This window comes from Heloderma suspectum, chromosome 2, assembly GCF_057233095.1.
Source record: "Heloderma suspectum isolate Gila_16-S chromosome 2, 16-S_ref, whole genome shotgun sequence".
NCBI lineage: Eukaryota > Metazoa > Chordata > Lepidosauria > Squamata > Helodermatidae > Heloderma > Heloderma suspectum.
In genome coordinates, this window is record NC_139459.1 from 1,055,964 (window position 1) to 1,069,478 (window position 13,515).

General features: G+C 51.5%; 1 protein-coding gene across 5 annotated transcripts in view; it reads right to left on the reverse strand.

Annotated features, from left to right (window-relative positions):
* The window catches only part of TLN1 (talin 1), a 69,932-nt gene that overhangs the window by 44,053 nt on the left and 12,364 nt on the right, over positions 1 to 13,515 (reverse strand). For 2 of the 5 annotated variants that reach the window (XM_084832724.1, XM_084832719.1), the window contains exon 1: positions 132 to 220. The exons of the other annotated variants lie outside the window; for them this stretch is intronic. The gene's annotated coding sequence lies outside the window, so the exon portion shown is untranslated. Of the gene's footprint in view, positions 1 to 131; positions 221 to 13,515 lie in introns of those variants that run through there. 5 annotated transcript variants of the gene reach the window in all.

Below are 13,515 nucleotides of genomic sequence, written 5' to 3' on the forward strand. Positions count from 1 at the left end.
GCCTTGCCCCTCCCACAGAACCAGCCAGAGCACCTCACTCTGAACACCACATGCCCGCCCCTCACCCTGAGAGACCGGCCAGCCTTGCCCGCAGCCTCACGGGCACCTGGCACCCCCCCCCGGCCTCCTACCTGGCTGCGGCTGATCTGGGGCTCCTGCCCGAGGCCGGTGGGCACGCTCTTGCTGCCGAAGAACGCTGCCCGCCCAGAGCCCTCAAGCGTTGGGCGGGCAGGTCGCTCCACGCCCTCCAGAGCCACACACGGCTTCTGCCACCGCCTGGCTGTGCACACAGCCGGCTGGGGCTCCCTACGATCTCCTTCCCAGAAACGCCCGCCTGCTTCCTCTTGCCCTGACCTGGGAGCAGCCAGGGCTGCTTCCTCTCCGGAGACACGCCCCCCCGCACATTCCCCGCAGCTGCTGCTTTGAGCTGAGGCTTCCCAAGAGCTCCAGTGCTGGGAGGGCAGGCGGGAAGGCGGGCTCCTGGCCAAGGCAGCCTGAGGACTACCTATGTCTGGCCAGCCTGGGCCTTTCCACAGTTGCAAGAAGATGCCTCCTAGCAGGGCAGGATGAGCCCTGCTCCCAGCTGGGCTCGGGCACAACCACCTCCAAACCTTTGGGTGAAGACCTCCAGCCAGGAAGGGCCCACCACCTTCGCAGGCTCCATGGTCCAACAGTCCGTACTGCCTAAAAGTTCTCTGGTCAAAATCCCCTTTCTTGTCATTTCAACCTGTTCATTCAGGCCCACAGAAAACAAATTTGCTCCATCTTGACAGCCCTCTAAATACCTGGAAGACGGCTATCATGTCACCTCTTGGTCGTCTCTTCTCCAGGAGAAACATGATCAACTCCTTCAGCCTCTCCTCACAGGACTTGGTCTCTAGGCCCCCTCACCTTCCTGGCTGCCCCGCTCTCTGGACTCGCTCTAGTTTCTCAAGATCCTCCTTAAAGGGCAGCACCTTATGCTCACCGGAGGTCCCCAGAACCAGACACAGTACTCCAGGGGACCTCCGGTGAGCATAACAGAGCAGAACTATCACTTCTCGCCATCTGGACACTAGACTTGTGATGATGCAGCCTAGAACTGCATTGGCCTTTTCAGCTGCTGCACCACATTGCTGACTCATGTCTAGATTGTGGCCTACCAAGCTGCTGAAATTCATTGTTAGTTTTTGCCCCATTCTCCATCCTGTCAAGATCATGTTGAATCCCGTTTCTGCCTTCTAAGGAATTATTGATTTATTTAAAACATTTGTATCCTGCCCTATATCATTAAGATCTCAGGGTAGTGTACAGATAAAATCAATTTAAACAGTGTAAAACAATACATAATTTAAATAGCTAAAAATATATTAAATCATTAAGCTAGCTTATAACAATTTAAAATCTAAAACAATAAAATAGTTAAAACAGTGTGCAAATTCAGGGAATCCAATTAGCACTCAAAGGCTTTGGCAAAAAGCCATGTTTTAACTTGATGCCAAGATGAAACCAGTGTCTGCACCAATCCGGCCTCCAAGGTGAGGGCACTCCACAACCAGGGTGCCACCGCAGAAAAAGCCCTTTCCCATGTCCCATCATAGCGTGTGTCTCGCACTGGCAGGACACAGAGGAGGGCTCCTCCAACAGACCTCAGTCCTTGGGCAGACATATACAGGGGGAAGCACTCCCTCGGATCAAGGTTCTGAGCCGCTTAGGGCTTCCAATGTCACCACCAGCACCTTGAGTTCCGACCGGAAACATACTGGCTACCCTATGCAGCTTGGTGTCACCTGCTGATGTGATGAGCTTCCCCCCTATACTGGGCACAGAACCCTGCAGCAACTCCCTTGTCCCCCCCCCCCCCAAGGTGGACGAGGAGCCCTCGATGAGAATGGTTCTTTGGGTACTGTCCATCATCCAGCTACAAAGCCTCCTAACAGTAGCATGATCTAACCCACATTTTAGCAGCCTGCCAACGAGAATACTGTGGGGGACCTTGTCTAAAGCCTTGCTGAAATCAGGATATGCTATATGCACAACACTCCTCTGACCTACCAAGCTAGTTATTCTATCTCCCAGAAGGAAGTAAGGTTAGTCCAGCATGACCCGTTCTTGCCGGCTCCATGTGACCACGTGTCTGTTTCTAAATGCTCACCGACTGACCTCTTAATGATCTGTTCTAGAACCTTTCCAGGTACTGATGTCCAGAGGACCAGCCGGTAATTGCCTAGATCCTCTCCCCTCCGCCCCTTCTGAAGATGGGGACATTCGTCCCCCTCCAGTCTCAAGGCACTTCACCAAAAATTTTAAAAAATGACAGACAAGACAAAGGCCCTGAAATTACATCGACAAGTTCCTTTAGTGCCCTAGGATACTATTCACCTGCCCTGAATTCATTTAGAGCAGAAAGGTTCGTAGCCCTGGACCCAGGCCCTGTCCTCGGAAACCGGGCGGCACGCAACACCTTCCACCAGCTAAGTCTGCTGAGCCAGCACAGCCTCTTCTGGAAACGACAGGGCGGCCACAGTCATCCACGTCCTGGTAACGGCCCACCTGGATTACTGCACTGTGTTGTACAACAGGCTGCCCTTGAAGGCGGCTCGGAAACTGCAGTTTGCACAAAATGCAGCAGCTCAGCTACAAAGCAGGACCAGGCAGAAGGGCCACATCGGGCCAGTCTTAAACCATCCACATTTACGGGCCCAATTCAAGGTACTGGTCCAAACCTCTACAGCCTTAAGAACTGCCAGCTCGAACGCCAACCTGCCCAGCTCCAAAGTTATTCCTGCGTGGCCCCTTAGGTGATGTTTGATCTGCCACCCCAGCGCCCCGTTGCATCTGCTGCTACGGTTTTATGCTCTTAAAGCTGTTGTCTGTTGCTGCCTCGCAGGCCTTCGTTAGCCATGCCGGGAGATGGCTCCCTGAAGCTCAGCCCAGCAGAGAAGGGAGAGCGCAGACCCCACCCACCCCACCCCACGCAAGCTATAGGGGCCCCCGCAAGAGCTCGGGGGGCTTCACTGCAAGGGAGGGCAAAGGCGACTTTGTCCAGGAGCCTCACGCCTCCTGCCCCCAATCGCCCAGCGCTCTTTCTGAGGCTCCCTTTCCAACCCAGCCTGGGAACCAAAGGCCGGGGCAGCCGAGGGCCAGTAAGGGCCGGCTGCAGCTCCTCTCTGCTCTGGCTGTGGGGGGCCAGGCCCAGCAGCAGCGGTGGCTATATGTGGCCACTGCCCTGGCGGCGGCACGCCACTCCTCCCCTCTCTGATGTCTGCCGGCTACAGAGACATTCCAGGGCCGCATTCTTGAAGAGCTCCGCAATGCTTCTGCTCGCAGTGTGTGCAGAGGCCCCACTGGCTTCCCATTGGCTGGCAAAGCACATCCGACAAGGAACAAAATGTCTCCAACTCCACAGTCCAGCTTGAGGAATGACAGAAGAATGGTGCGGGGGGGATGCACCTGTGTGCACACGTGGAGGGGCATTGGCATGACTACACCCCCAAAGAGCACACAAGCATTCTCCCCGTCACAGAAATGGGGAAATGCATCATAAGCCCACACATGCAGAATGCGCACCCCACTCACACGGTTGCAATGCGCGCACGCACACTTCTTCACCATCAACTTCTCCCAAGCTCCTACATTACTCTTGGCCCAGTGGCATTGTATACCCCCGCACCTCCCCCTGGAGTCTACCAGCCAGGCAAGGAGCAGATTTACTCCACGACACAGGCAGCCAGCTGACATCTCGCACAATCACAAGCTGAATATGAGCCAACAATGTGATGTGGCTGCAAAAAAGGCCAATGCTCTTTTGGGCTGCATTCATAGAAGCATCACTTCCAAATCCCAGGAAGTAATAGTTCCCCTCTCCTCAGCACTGGCTAGGCCTCATCTGTAGTACTGTGTCCAGTTCTGGGCACCACACTTGAAGAAGGATGCAGACAAACTGGAGAGGGTTCAGAGGAGGGCAACAAAGATGATCAGGAGACTGGAAACAAAGCCCTATGAAGAGAGACTGAAAGAACTGGGCCTGTTTAGCCTTGAGAAGAGAAGACTGAGGGGAGATCTGATAGCGCTGTTCAAGTCCTTGAAAGGTTGTCACAGAGAGGAAGGCCAGGATCTCTTCTTGATCATCCCAGAGTGTACCCGATGGTCTTATAAGCCCCTTCCAACCCTACTATTCTATGATTCTGTTATTGCTGGGAGAGAGGAATAATAGTGGATGTTCCCCCATTTTTTAAAATTACAAAATCTTGTAATTATTTGGATCTGTCTCCTGCCCTGATCAGAAGACATGGATCTCTTGTGAGGCAGAGATCAGGAGTAAAGAGGAACAGCGACCTGGTTTTTATATAAGCAAAACCAGAGATCAATTTTAGGTGGTACATCAGAAGAGACATTAGAAGTCAAAGTAGGCAATATTACCTAGTCACCAGAGCCCCTGGAAGTAACCTTCCAAAACTTCAGTCCTGTCTTTATGGGATCCAAGTCCCCAGAACATGCCTTCCTCCCTGGCCTATTTTGCTTAACACCCTCCTGAAGAAGGGTTCTAGGGGACTCACACATTTTGTTCAGTATTTTTTGACCCTTTAGTTGGTCTTAGTAAAACTATTACTGTACTGTGGCTTTTAGGTTTTTCCTAATGGACCAACTTGGCTACTTACATGTTCTTTTGTTATATTTTGTTAGTGTTCAACCTGGTAGTAGAATCTTTGTGCACCACAGTGTAATGCAGCTGCAAAAAAGGCTAATGTGATTTAGGCTGCATTAATAGAACTATGGTTTCCAAGCCACAGATAGTAATAGTTCCACTTTATTCTGCACTAGTCAGACCTCATCTGGAGTTCTGTGTCCAGTTCTGGGGGCTGCACTTTAAGAAGGATGTAGAAAACTGGAACAGGTTTGGAGGAGAGCAAAGAAGATGGTCAGATGGATTTAGGTCTTTGATGGATAAATCAAAGACCTAAAGGGCTGTCACAGAGAAAAGGGCAAAGTTTTGTTCTCAGCTGCCCTCTAGCTCTAATGGGTTTAAGTTGTTGGTAGTTTCTTTTTTGGTTGAAGATCAGGATAACCATCTTGATGGTAAGAGCAGTTTGATAATGGAACCAGTTCCTGGGAGGGGCTATTGGTTGCTCTGGCTTTTCTCCATTGAGCAGAGGTTGGACTCGATGGCCTTGTAGGCCCCTTCTTCAAGTGTGGTGCCCAGAACTGGACACAGTACTACAGATGAGGCCTAGCCAGTGCTGAGGAGAGGGGTACTCCAGATGAGGGCTAACCGGTGCTGAGTAGAGGGGAACTAGTACTTCTCGGGATTTGGAAGCTACGCTTCTATTCATAGTTGTTTCCTCTAGCCCACTTTGAGCTCGTTTGCTCATCAGGATACCATGGGGCACTTTGTCGAAAGCTTTGCTGAAGTCGAGGAATATGATGTCCACAGCATTCCCACAGTCCACAAGGGAGGTTACATAATTCAAAAATGAGATCAGATTCATCTGGCAGGATTTGTTCTTGACAAATCCATGTTGGCTTCGAGTAATCACTGCATTGTTTTCAAGGTGCTTCCAGATGGATTGCTTTAACATCTGCTCCAGAATTTTCCTAGGGACTGATGTCAGACTGACTGATATGTAGTTCCCAGGTTCCCCCTTTTTGCCCTTTTTGAAGATAGGGACAACATTAGCCCTCCTCCAGTCATCTGGCACTTCCCAGGTCCTCCATGATTTCTCAAAGAGAACAGACAGTGGTTCCGAGAACTCTTCTGCCAGTTCCTTTATTACTCTAGGGTGCAGTTCATCTGGCCCTGGAGATTTGAACTCATTCAAAGGAATGAGGTGTTCCTTGACCATATGCCTATCGATCTCAAGCTGCAATCCTGCCCCTTCAGCCTGTACTTCGTCTTTTCCAGGGGGGTCACAGACCCCCTTTCAGGAGAAGACTGAGCCAAAGTAGGAATTCAGCACTTCTGCCTTTTCCTTGTCATCTGTTATCATTTTGCCATCTTTATTTAATAGCTGAACCACCATTTCTTTCCTCTTGTCTTTTACTATGCATGTATCTGAAGAAAGCCTTTTTGTGGTTTGTAGCATCCCTCGCTAACCTCAACTCGTTCTCAGCTTTAGCCTTCCTGACGCCATCCCTGCAATTCTGTGCTACCTGCCTGTACTCTTCCTTTGTTGCTTGGCCTTCCTTCCACTTCCTATATGTGTCCTTTTTGTTTTCAGGTCATCTGAAGCTTTTTGTGAAGCCACATTGGCTTTTCTCTTTTCTTCCACCTTTTTTTCTTGTTGGAATTGTTTGTGCTTTAGAATTTCCTTTTTTAAAAGCTCCCACCCATCTTGGACTCCTTTTCTCATTACAGTCGCTTGCCATGGGACCTTACTTATCTTTTTCTGAGTTTATTAAGATTGGCTTTCCTAAAATCCAGGTACGCATTTGGCTACACCCGGCTTTTGCTTCCTTTAGAACCAAGAACTCAAGTACAACATGGCCGCTTTCCCCCAGAGTTCCTCTAACTGCTACTTTATCCACTAAGTCATCTCTGTTGGTTAGGATCAAGTCAAGGATAGCTGATCCTCTAGTTCCTAGCTCTACTTTCTGTAGGAAGAAATTATCATAGAATCATACAATAGTAGGGTTGGAAGGGGCCTACAAGACAATTGAGTACAACCCCCTGCTTAATGCAGGAACCCAAGTCAGAGCATCCCCGACAGATGGCTGTCCAGCTTCATCTTGAATGCCTCCAGTGTAGGAGAGCCCACTAGCTCCCTAGGTAATCGGTTTCATTGTCCTATGGCTCTAACAGTCAGGAAGTTTTTCCTGATGTTCAGCCGGAATCTGGCTTCCTGTCACTTGAGCCCATTATTCCATGTCCTGCATTCTGGGATGATCAAGAAGAGATGCTGGTTATCAGGAACACAAGTCAGGAATCGCTTGCAGGGGCCATGTTTTGCAGAATTTGTCTCCCAACAAATTTTGGGGAAATTGAAGCCCCCCATTACTACTACATCATGCTTCCTTGAAATACTGGCAATTTGCTTTTCAAAATTTCATCCTTGTCTTCTCCTTGACTGGATGGCCAGTAGTAGACTCCGACCATCAGGTTCCTTTTATTCTTTGCTCCATTTATTTTGATCTAGATGCTCTCGATGGAGCTACCAAGCTCATCCTCCTGTATTTCTGTGCAGAGATGTATTTTTCACATACAGTGCAACCCCACCTCCCTTTCTGTTCCTCCTGTTCTTTTTGAACAAGTTATATCCTCCAGTTGCTGTACTCCAGTCATGAGAGTCATCCCACCAAGTCTCAGTTACACCGATCAAGTCATAATTTCCTTCCGTATGAAGAGTTCAGGTTTACTGTTTGTTTCCTATAATCTGGGCATTAGTATATAGACATCGAAGACCACGTGCTTCACAGTCTGGCTTTCTTCCTACATGTGTCTGAAGACTATTATTGGGCACTATTAGAGCTGTTCCCTCCGCTGCGGTACATGAGCTTCTGTCCATTGTTACCCCCAACTTTACATCTCCCTCCCAATCCTTGGTGCTGCAACTGAAATCTGTTTAGACTTTGGAAGTGTACACTTATTAAGCCCTGGCTTTTCTCCACACACCCAGGCCCGGTTGTGCTTAGCATCTAGCCTGAAGAAATGTCTTGGAGAACTTAGGCCTTTACTCAGATATCCTGCACACGCCAAACAAGCACCTTCTCCAACGAGGGTCTGCACAAAGGCAACTCCCACCACCCTCTTCCTGTGCCAAGTGAGTCATAGAATCATAGAATAGTAGGGTTGGAAGGGGCCTACAAGGCCATCGAGTCCAACCCCTTGCTCAATGCAGGAATCCAAGTCAGAGCATTCCTGACAGATGGCTGTCCAGCCTCGTCTTGAAGGCCTCTACTGTGGGACAGCCCACCACCTCCCCAGGTAATTGGTTCCATTGTCGTATTGCTCTTACAGTCAGGAGGTTTTTCCTGATGTTCAGCCGGAATCTGGCTTCCTGTCACTTGAGCCCATTCTTCCGTGTCCTGCACTCTGGGATGATCAAGAAGAGATCCCGGCCTTCTTCTCTGTGACCACCTTTCAAGTACTTGAAGAGTGCTATCATATCTCCCCTCAGTCTTCTCTTCTCAAGGCTAAACATGCCCAGTTCTTTCAGTCTCTCTTCATAGGGCTTTGTTTCCAGTCCCCTGATCATCTTTGTTGCCCTCCTCTGAACCCTCTCCAGTTTGTCTGCATCCTTCCTCAAGTGTGGTGCCCGGAACTGGACACAGTACTCCAGATGAGGCCTAACCAGTGCTGAGTAAAGGGGAACTAGGACTTCCCGGGATTTGGAAGCTATGCTTCTATGAATGCAGCCCAAAAGAGCATTGGCCTTTTTTGCAGCCACATCCCATTGTTGGCTCATATTCAGCTTGTGATCGACAACAATTCCAAGATCCTTCTCACTTGTAGTGCTGTTGAGCCACGTATCCCCTATCTTGTAGCTGTGCCTTTGGTTTCTTTTTCCTAGTTGCAGAACTTGGCCTTTATCCCTATTAAATGTAATTCTGTTGTTTTCTGTCCAGCGCTCCAATCTATCCAGATCACTTTGAATACTTCCACAGTATTAGCTATCCCGCCCAATTTTGTGTCATCTGCAAATCTGATCAGCATTCCCTGCACCTCCTCCTCCAAGTCATTAATACCAATGTGAAAGAGCACTGGGCCCAGGACTGAGCCCTGCGGTACTCCACTCGTTCCCTCTCCCCAGTTTGAGAAGGTCCCATTGATAAGCACTCTTTGAGTCCGATTTTGTAGCCAACTGTGGATCCACCGGATCGTTGTTTCATCTAGCCCACTTTGAGCTAGTTTGCTCATCAGGATATCATGGGGCACTTTGTTGAAAGCTTTGCTGAAGTCGAGGTATGTGATGTCTACAGCATGCCCATGGTCCACAAGGGAGGTGACTTGATCAAAAAATGAGATCAGATTTGTCCGGCAGGACTTGTTCTTGACAAATCCATGTTGGCGTCGAGTAATCACGGCATTGTTGTCAAGGTGCTTCCAGATGGATTGCTTTATCATCTGCTCCAGAATTTTCCCAGGGATTGATGTCAGATTGACTGGTCTGTAGTTCCCAGGTTCCTCCTTTTTACCCTTTTCGAAGATAGGGACAACGTTAGCCCTCCTCCAGTCATCTGGCACTTCCCCCGTCCTCCATGACTTCTCAAAGAGAATAGACAGCAGTTCTGAGAGTTCTTCTGCCAGTTCCTTTATTAGTCTAGGATGCAGTTCATCTGGCCCTGGAGAACTGAACTCATTCAAAGTAGTATCATCACTTGGCAACAACACTACAAGAGAGAAGGATCTTGGAATTGTTGTCGATCACAAGCTGAATATGAGCCAACAATGGGATGTGGCTGCAAAAAAAGCAAATGCTATTTGGGGCTGCATTAATAGAAGCATAGCTTCCAAATCCTGGGAAGTACTAGTTCCCCTCTACTCAGCACTGGTTGGGCCTCATCTGGAGTACTGTGTCCAGTTCCAGGCACCACACTTGAAGAAGGATGCAGACAAACTGGATAGGGTTTAGAGGAAGGCAACCAAGATGATCATGGGACTGGAAACAAAGCGCTATGAAGAGAAACTGAAGGAACGGGGCATGTTTCGCCTTGAGAAGAGAAGACTGAGGGGAGATATGATAGCACTCTTCAAGTACTTTGGGGGTTGGACTCGATGGCCTTGTAGGCCCCTTCCAACCCTACTATTCTATGATTCTATACTTGAAAGGTTGTCCGAGAGAGGAAGGCCAGGATCTCTTCTCGATCATCCCAGAGTGCAGGACACGGAATCATGGGTCAAGTCACAGGAAGCCAGATTCCGGCGAACATCGGGAGAAACGTCCTGAGTGTTAGAGCAATACGACAATGGAACCAATTCCCTAGGGAGGTGGTGGGCTCTCCCACACTGGGGGCATTCAAGACGAAGCTGGACAGCCATCTGTCAGGGATGCTCTGACTTGGATTCCTGCATTGAGCAGGGGGTTGGACTCGATGGCCTTGTAGGCCCCTTCCAACCCTACTATTCTATGATTCTATGATGCTGGGGTCGCCTAGACCACGTGGGAGAAGAAGGAAGCCAACCCACAGCCCAACCAGCAGGAGTCAATCTCCTCTGCTTGTCTCAGCAGCGCGTTTAGCTTCCCGCACCTTTGGCCACTTGCAGAGAAGCACACTGGGGTGGTGGAGGGTGACAGGGAGGAGGACTGCCTGGCTGGATCAAGTCCATGGCCCACCCAGGACAGCAGCATCCTGTTTCCCACCCTGGCAACCAGATGCCCCGGGGAAGCCCACCAGCAGGACACCCCTACGTTCTCAGCACTTGTGGCTCAAGAGGCGTTGTGCCCCTGGCCAGGGGGCTCCATGCTGACCTACTGTGTCCAGCTACCACTTGCAGGAAGTTTTCATCTGCCCCGCATTTGCCTCGTCCTTTGTCAAAGCTGCCTGAGCTAATCCAGGCTGCCAGCCAGCTTGCCCCCATCCCAGCCGTTGCAACTTCTTTTGGCCACCATCCAGACTTCGAGGTGTCAGCAGGACAGCACACCGTTCATCTTCTACAGCAGCTGAGGCACAAGCTAGAAGCCGAGGCCATGTGCCCAGGAGGCTAAAGCAGCAGAACCCTCGGGAGCTCCCCCACGGCTCCCCGGTCGTGGCCGCATCTTCCAGTGGGCAAGCAGACAGCAGTCTCTGGGGGACGGACGAGAGCGGGCTCCTTGCCAGACAGGCACACGTGCATATCCTCCGCTCTGGCCAAGGCTGGTTGCACCGCTCCCAAGCAGCAGCAGCAGGTGAAGGCAGTGGGGGAGATCAGCCTGAGCCCGCCTGGGCGCTGTGCAGCGATCCAGCATGTTGTGAGCCATGAGGTCCTGCGCGCGTCCCCTCGCCCTGCAGCCATGGGCCCCCTGGGGTCCTTAGCCAGGAGTCTCCATGCAATGTGGGGATAACAAGAGCGGCCACTTTTTCGAGGTCACTTTTTCAGAAGGTGCTGGTGGGGTGCCTCAAATGCCTCTTACGTGCAGACCCTCATGCTCACGCAGCATGGCTTCCGCACACAGGGGGAGTGGAAAGACAGGAAGAGCCATGCCCTGCTGCTCAGCCAGCAGGCACTGCGAGGTGCAGCGGGGGAAGCACAGAAGGCCTCGCCCACAGCTTGAGGCCGGAGGGGCACTTGGTGGAGGCTCCAAGCCCCCCAGACAGCAGGAAAGGCGTTCCTGCTGCTGGCGGTCCAGGCAGCCAGGGGAGAAGGGTGCTCCAGGCTGCCCAAGGAGTCGCCCAGGGATGCAGGCCTTCGACAGGCAAGGGGCCTCGGGAACTCCTGAGGCACAGAAAGCAGAGGCTGCAAAGCCACCAGCTGGAACCCGTAGCCAGCAGAGCCCAGAGAAGGCTCAGCGGAGAGGCAGGGAAGGGGGGAGGATGACGATGGACCCACCCACAGGGAGAGCAGAGCAGTCACCACAGGTCCATCAGATGGGAGGCCCCCACAGCCCATTTCCCTTGTTCAATCTCTGGGGCTCCTGCCTTTTAAGTAAAAACTGTTTTTGAGATGTCATTTTTGCTTTTAACTTTGGCTGCCAGCCACCAAGAGAGTCTTTTTGAATGCAAGGGGGGATATAAATGCTCTTAATAGACAATATAAACACAGCAGGTCAAAGATGCTCTGCAGCCTGGTGTGGTGATGAAGAGAGGGGTCCCTTTGGCTGGTACAGGGAACTTGAAGACCAAACTAGACAAGAAGTTTCAAAGCAGACAGGGGAAGTGTGTTCTCGATCAAACAAAGCCAAAGAAACAAAGCCCTATGAAGAGAGACTGAAAGAACTGGGCATGTTTAGCCTTGAGAAGAGAAGACTGAGGGGAGATATGATAGCACTCTTCAAGTACTTGAAAGGTTGTCACAGAGAAGAAGGCCAGGATCTCTTCTTGATCATCCCAGAGTGCAGGACACGGAATAATGGGCTCAAGTTACAGGAAGCCAGATTCCGGCTGAACATCAGGAAAAACTTCCTGAGTGTCAGAGCAATACGGCAATGGAACCAATTACCTGGGGAGGTGGTGGGCTCTCCCACACTGGAGGCCTTTAAGACGAGGCTGGACAGCCATTTGTCAGGGATGCTCTGACTTGGATTCCTGCACTGAGCAGGGGGTTGGACTCGATGGCCTTGTAGGCCCCTTCCAACCCTACTATTCTATGATTCTATGATCAGTACCAGAGGGAGGGGGCTGACTCTCCCCTTCCCAGTGTTGATCTCCCAATATAAATCATTCCCCCAAAGCTGTTTTCTCAAAGGTGCAAAGAGCTTGGCAGGGGCAGGGGACTGACACCAGGCAAATGGCATGGAGAAAAACAACAGTGCTGTGGTCCTGATCCAGTCAGCTTCTCCCCTCCTTGCAGCTGCTTTTAAAAAGAAACAGAAAGACGCAGGGGGTGTGCTTAAGGGTCTCCAACATTTCTAGTTTGGTTCAGGCTCAGCTGACCAAAGTGTGTGTGTGTGGGGGGGCTGTCATCCCCCCTAAGTATTCAGAGAACTACATTGCCCCCTAGGAGTTGGCCAGGGGAGAAGAGTCTACAGAGGAAGCAGATCAGCCTTGAAAACCACATTCTGGTATTTTCTTGGTTCAGCAGTTTTAAGGGAAACCTTCTGAGTTTCAGTTATCTGTATCATAATGTGTGTTTTCATACAAGCTCCAGAGCTCCCAGTGGATTTTAAAAGTCTGCACGAAGTCGTCACACCTTGCCTGCCCGGGGGGGGGGGGGGGGGGGGGGGGGCTGCATGGCCGTTCCTGACCGGAGGTTGTGCAAAGGAGCGTGGTTAGCGCTCAGCTCAGCAAGCAGCCCTGTGCGCTTTTTAGAAGGCAGGCAGGAGTCGCACACCCTGCTCTGGCTACGGTATTTATAGCTCTGCAGAGAAAACGCAGCACAAGTACAAATCCACCCATCCCCATCAGCTCAGGGCCAGGGCGCTGAGAGCACATCCAATAAGTTCCTCTCAGAACAGGTGCAGACACCGCGTGAGCTGCCGGAGTCAGCGGCACAGCGGAGCGCAGGAAGCTGCTTGCACAGGGTCAGACCCACTTCGGCCCAATATTGTCGACTCAGACTGGCAGCAACAGCTCTCTGGGGCTTCAGGCGGGGGACTTTCCCAGCCCCTGCCTGAAGATGCTGCCAGGGATGAACCGGGGACCTCCTGCATGCAAAGCAGGGCTCTGCCACAGAGCCACAGCCCCTGCCTGTCAGGCTCAGGTACCGGCCGGGGAGGAGCCTCTAGGAACCCGCAGCTCTGCAGATCAGCAAGGGGCATGCGGGACAGCTGGGTCAGGGCTGGGCAAAAAGGGCACACACACTCCCCCCCCCCCCCAGAACACACCTGTCGCCAAGCGCGCTTGCCCTGCGTGCATGCCAGAGAGCGCCGGGAAAGGAACGTCAGGCTGGGACAGCACAGCATGACTCCCCACCACCGCCCAAGGCCACAGGTGCTCTCAAGTAAGCCACGGCCGTTTCCACGT